This window comes from Sapajus apella, unplaced genomic scaffold (assembly GCF_009761245.1).
Source record: "Sapajus apella isolate SASKATOON/1434 unplaced genomic scaffold, GSC_monkey_1.0 scaffold22, whole genome shotgun sequence".
Lineage (NCBI taxonomy): Eukaryota > Metazoa > Chordata > Mammalia > Primates > Cebidae > Sapajus > Sapajus apella.
In genome coordinates this window covers 17,554,014-17,559,990 of record NW_022436962.1, presented here as the reverse complement: position 1 = coordinate 17,559,990, position 5,977 = coordinate 17,554,014, and the positions used below count along the sequence as shown (strand labels likewise).

The window sequence follows — 5,977 nt, the reverse complement described above, 5'->3', positions numbered from 1 at the left end:
CCAGCCTGGGAAAAAAAGGCAAAACTCCGTCTAAAAAAAAAAAAAAAAAAAATTTATATTTTGCCATAAAGTTTTCAGGTGAAATAGGTCCTATAAACGAACAAAGAAAATGCATGACAAGGTATTTTGCAAATGCTCCTCTCTTCCTCTTCACATCGTTGATTACCACTCACATTTTGTCCCTCTTCCTCTGGGAAACTTTTCTGAGATCCCTGACCCAGCTATAGTTTCTCGTCATAGTTACACCACAGGTAGCCCATCTCCTTCCAAGCAGTTACCATTTTTTAATTAATGCATGCATGAATAAAGAGTGAATCCCATGTTAGTACTAAAATCATTTCAAAAGGTGGTAAAGTCATGCTCCAGACAGATGCTGACCAGGAAAGACATATACAGTACAACCTTAGTGATTCAAAGGGGATTCAATTCTAGCTCAGCCACTTACAAGTTGTATGACCTTGGGCAAGTTATTCAGCTGCGCTATGCCTTGTTTCCCTCCTTTGTAAAATGAGGATAGCAATGATGGTTGCTTCCCAAGGCCTTAGAAACAGTATCTCCTGGCCGGGCGCGGTGGCTCAAGCCTGTAATCCCAGCACTTTGGGAGGCCGAGGCGGGTGGATCACGAGGTCAAGAGATCGAGACCATCCTGGTCAACACGGTGAAACCCCGTCTCTACTAAAAATACAAAAAATTAGCTGGGCATGGTGGCGCGTGCCTGTAATCCCAGCTACTCAGGAGGCTGAGGCAGGAGAATTGCCTGAACCCAGGAGGCGGAGGTTGCGGTGAGCCGAGATCGCGGCCATTGCACTCCAGCCTGGGTAACAAGAGTGAAACTCCGTCTCAAAAAAAATTAGGAAATAGAAATCAGCTGGGAGAAAAGTATGGCAGCTGTCCTTTATTTTAGTCTTCAGAACATAAATAAAAGAAAAATCATTAATTTTCCAGTTACTTAGGCAAGACGTTGAGAATTTGTTTTTTACTAAATAAAGTTCACGGCCATTTTAATGTTTTTTTAATTGATTTTATCAATGAAACTTTTTACCAAAACAAGCAGTTGATGAAAGTACTAAGAACAATAAAAAAAATTAAGAGGGAGAAGCAAAGGTCTTGGACAACATATAAGTTGGATATCAAAGCCTTGGATAGCTGTGTTTCACTACCAGTTTAATTTTTTTTTTCCTAGCTCTCAGTTCTTGGAATTCCGCATCTTATACTACGCTCGCATTTATCCCAAAACTATTGAAAGGAGTCACATGCCTCTCAACCAACAAAGGAGAGTTGACCCTGTCTCAACATCTTCCATTCCAATCTAGTTTACCATGAGTCAAAGAACTGTACGCCAGAAACACACAACTGTAATTGCCCTGAACAATTCAGCCAGCCACTGAAATCATTACATCAAGATGCCATAGCCAACAGAATATAAAAAGGAGCAATTTAGCAAGATGATTAGAAAATGAGGGGAATAAACATAAAGAAGACTGGCAAGCTGAATGCTTTTCCATTCCAAAGTCTAATATATAGACCAATATAGATGTAGACCCAAGCTAACTGTGATTAGAGCAGATTTTGACCCATTAAGACAGCAGCTATCAGCCACCTGTACTGGGCCACTGGGGCAAAAGAACAACAAAAAAATAAACCTCAGAAGTTTATTTTTGAGGAACAGGAAATACAGGTGGAGAATGAAGAAAATCCCTGGATGAAGCTTCCTGCATGGAGAATTTGCAGGACTATTGTCCTTTCCAGAAAATGCTATATCTTTATATCTTAAATATGTGGAGGGCACTCCTCATGCCCGAACTACCCAATCCCTTAAAGTCCCCAAGGAAGCTCTTGTGTGACCTCCTCCAGCCCCACCTCTACCACTTCTTTCCCATTGTCACAATTCGCCATCTCCTCCAAAAACCCAGAGTCCCCGTGCATTGTAGCAAGGCTGGGTCTGAGAATGGTAACCCTGCCTTCTCTTCTTCATCAGACTTCTCAAGGACACGACCCTTGCCATTTATTTCTGGGTCCTCATTACACAGCAGAGCAGGGCACACGGGCGCGTCCAAATAAATGTGGACGGGAGGGCCGGGCATAGTGGCTCACGCTTGTAATCCTGGTACTTGGAGAGGCCGAAGCCGGAGGATCCCTTGAGCCCAGGAGTCCGAGACCAGCCTAGTTAACATAGTGAGACCCCAGCTCTATTTAAAAAAAAAAAATGTGGACGGGAGGAAGAAGAGAGGGGATAGAGAAATGCTCGCGTAACTAACCATAGGCACCCCACATCGCCGCCCAAATCAAAACTCAAGCTTACATCTCCTCAATAAAACGACGGGCGGGGGCCCAAATTTCAATAAGGCTGGTTACGGGACTGGGAAGGCGGCTTGGAAAATACCTAGTCATCTCCAGTTCTTTTATCTTACGGAGGAAAAAAACATGATCCCCTAAAGTGTGAGTTCGTGACCGAGTAGAGTCTGGGACACTAATGAGAGACTAGTTTGACCCGGAGCAGAGAGGCGCCGACACCCCACTACGAACCACATCCCCGGGCCGACTCTCCGGTCCCGTCGGGTGGGAGGGGGCAGTCCCCGGCACCTACAGGGCCAGGAGCGTGAGCCCAGAGACCTCCCCGCCCAGTATCCGCGCCCGCCCGCCAGGGCCAGGATTCGGACCCAGTCTGGAGGCTCACCTTACGATCGGGGAAGGGAAACAACCTCTCGGAGAGTCCAGTTCTGGTGCAGCCTCCGCGAACTGCAGCCCAGAATCTAATTCAAACTGCCCGCGGCCGGCACCGGTGCCTGATTCGTCTGCTTCTGGTCTCAACCAAACTTACCTCCACGCCTATTGGTCACTGTAAGCAGCTGTGGACCAATCCGCGCCTGCGCACTCAGGCTGCCGTCTCTGATTGGCCCTTTCGGAGGGATTTTAAAAACAAGCCGCCTACTGGAGTTGCCTGCGCCGGGGTTACTGTGCTCCTTTGTTGTTGCGGGGAGACAGAGACCACGTGCTTTTGCTAATGCTAGACGCGATTTTGGACCGCTATTTCCCCAAAAGTCAGAGAATGCGCCAGCTGATTAGGAAGGCGTGGTTTATCGCCTACAGCCAGGAGAACTGTGCTGCCTGGTGAAACCTCTTGTAAACTGCACTTACAAATCTACTTATTTATTAAATATAAATTTAGGACATAGATAGTAGGTACTGTGCTTGTCATGAATTCTTTATCCGGTGTCGTTCTTAACAATTCTTTGAGATAAGTATTATCCTCTTTTTATTAAAAAGTTAACAGGCTCATAGAAGCTAAATACAGTAATCTGAAATTGCATCTAGGCAATGCAGGATGTCGCTCTTAATGCTGTCCTTTATGGATTACATTTCTTTTCTTCTTTCTTTTTTTTTTTTTTTTTTTTTAGGCGGAGTCTAGCTCTGTCGCCCAGGCTGGAGTGCAGTGGCACAATCTCGGCTTGCTGCAACCTCTGCCTCCTGGGTTCAAGCAATTCTTCTGCCCTAGCCTCCCAAGTAGCTGTGACTACAGGCGCATGCCACCACGCCCAGCTAATTTGTTGTATTTTTAGTAGAGACGGGTTTCACCATGTTGGCCAGGCTGGTCTCAAACTCCTGACTTCCTGATCAGCCTGCCTTGGCCTCCCAAAGCGCTGGGATTACAGGCGTGAGCCACCACACCTGGCCTCAGGTATAATCTGACCTCATAAAATTTGTTGAGAAGTGTTTTCTCCTCATGTCTTTTCTGAAAGAGTTTGTGTAAAATTGGTATCATTTATTCTTTAGTGTTTAAGCCTAGAATTTTCTCTATGGGGGATCTTAATTAGAAATTAAATTTTGCTAGGAGCAGTGGCTTATACCAGTAAGGCCAACACTTTAGGAGACCAAGGCATAAGGATAGCTTAGGACCAGCAGTTCAAGACCAGCCTGGGCAACACAGCAAGACCCTGTCTCTACAAAATCAAAAACACTTAGATGGGCATGGTGGCAAATGCAGCTACTTGGGAGGCTGAGGCAGGATGATGGCTTGGATCCAGGAGGTCAAGGCTGCAGTGAGCTGTGGTCATGCCATAGCACTCCAGCTGAGGAAACAGAGAAAGATCCTGTCTCAAAAAAAAGAGAAATTAAATTTTGTAATTGAAAATAGTTTTTTGAATGTTCTATTTTATTTTACACAGTTTTAGTAGTTTCTGTCTTTCAAGGAATATTTGTATTTTATCTATGCTGTCAAAATTATTAGTACATTGTTTTTTAAATATTTTATCATCCTTTTAATGGCCTTGTAATATGTAGTTATGTTCTCTCTTTCATCCCTGAAAACCCTGGTAATTTGTGTTCTCTCCACCCACTTCTCTCTCATCTTTCAGCTTAAATTTTATCAACTTTATTGATCTTTTCAAAGAACTAAGTTTTAATTTTACTGATTTTTATATATAAGATTGTCCATTTGCTATTTTATTGATTTCTATGCTTATCTTTATACTTACTCTAAGTTTTTCTTTTTTTCCTAGCGACTTAAACTGGAAGCTTAAATAACTGATTTTAGACTTTTCTTTCTTTTTAATACAAATATTTTAGCTTTACCTGATCCCCAAAATTTGTTTGCTGTCTTTTCCTTCCTCCCGCCCTTAGAAACAGTGTCTTGCTGAGTAGTGACGTGATCATAGCTCTGCTGGCTCAAGCAATTCTTCCACCTCAGCCTCCTGAATAGTTAGGACTACAGGCACATCCCACCATGCTTGGCTAAGTTTTTTACTTTTTGTAGATATGGGATCTCACTGTGTTGCCCAGGCTGGTCTCAAACTCTAGGCCTCAAGCAATCATGCCTCCACCTCCCAAAAGTGTTGGGATTACGGGCGTGAGCCACAACTACCCCATCTTTCCATTTGTATTCAGTTTTAAATATTTTCTTTTTTTTTTTTTTTTTTTGGGACGGAGTTTTGCTCTTGTTACCCAGGCTGGAGTGCAATGGCGCGATCTCGGCTCACCGCAACCTCCGCCTCCTGGGTTCAGGCAATTCTCCTGCCTCAGCCTCCTGAGTAGCTGGGATTACAGGCACGCACCACCATGCCCAGCTAATTTTTTGTATTTTTAGTAGAGACGGGGTTTCACCGTGTTGACCAGGATGGTCTCGATCTCTTGACCTCATGATCCACCCACCTCGGCCTCCCAAAGTGCTGGGATTACAGGCTTGAGCCACCGCGTCCGGCCCAGTTTTAAATATTTTCTAATTTCTCTTACGATTTCTTACTTGACCTGTGGATTATTTAGAAGTATAATGCTTAATTACCAAATATTTGTCGATTTTCTAGATATTTTTCTATTGTAAATCTTAATTCTGTTGTGATTAGAGAACATATTCTGTACGGTCGCAATCATTTTTAAATTAATGAGACTTAAGTCTCAGTATATTATCAAGCTTACTGAATATTCCAGATGCTCTTGGGAAAATATGTATTTTACGTTTTGTGTATGAAGTGTTCTATAAATATCAGTCATGTCAATCTTGTATTCTCAATTATTATGAATTTCCCATCTACTTAATCAATTACTGAAAGAGGAGTTTTGAAACTTCCAACTATAATTTTGAGTTTACCTATTTCTTCCTGCCAATTCGGATTTTGCTTCATATAATGTGGAGCTGTTACTAGAAGTATACACAAATTGTTATTCTTAATGAATTATACCTTTTATTATTATGCAATGACACTTTTGATCCCTAGAAATATTTCCTGTTGTGAAATTTACTTTCTCTGACACTGACATAGGCTCTCCAGCTTTCTTTTGTTTATTGTTTACATAAAGTATCTTATTTCATCCTTTTACTTTTATTTATATACTTATTTATTTATTTTTAGAACTCATGGTCTACCTACTAGGATGGAGATATCCCTGCTTTATCAGAGATGAAGAGGCCACCCATTTGGGTCTATATTTAAAGTATGGTTTTTTTGTTTGTTTGTTTTTTTTTTTTTTTTTTTTTAGACGG

General features: G+C 42.3%; 1 protein-coding gene across 1 annotated transcript in view; it reads right to left on the bottom strand.

The window, feature by feature from the left end:
* CENPF (centromere protein F) overlaps positions 1 to 2,819 on the bottom strand; it is a 58,720-nt gene extending 55,901 nt beyond the window's left edge. The window contains exon 1 of the mRNA XM_032289226.1: positions 2,678 to 2,819. The gene's annotated coding sequence lies outside the window, so the exon portion shown is untranslated. The remainder of the gene's footprint in view (positions 1 to 2,677) is intronic.
* Between the last annotated feature and the right edge of the window lie 3,158 nt (positions 2,820 to 5,977).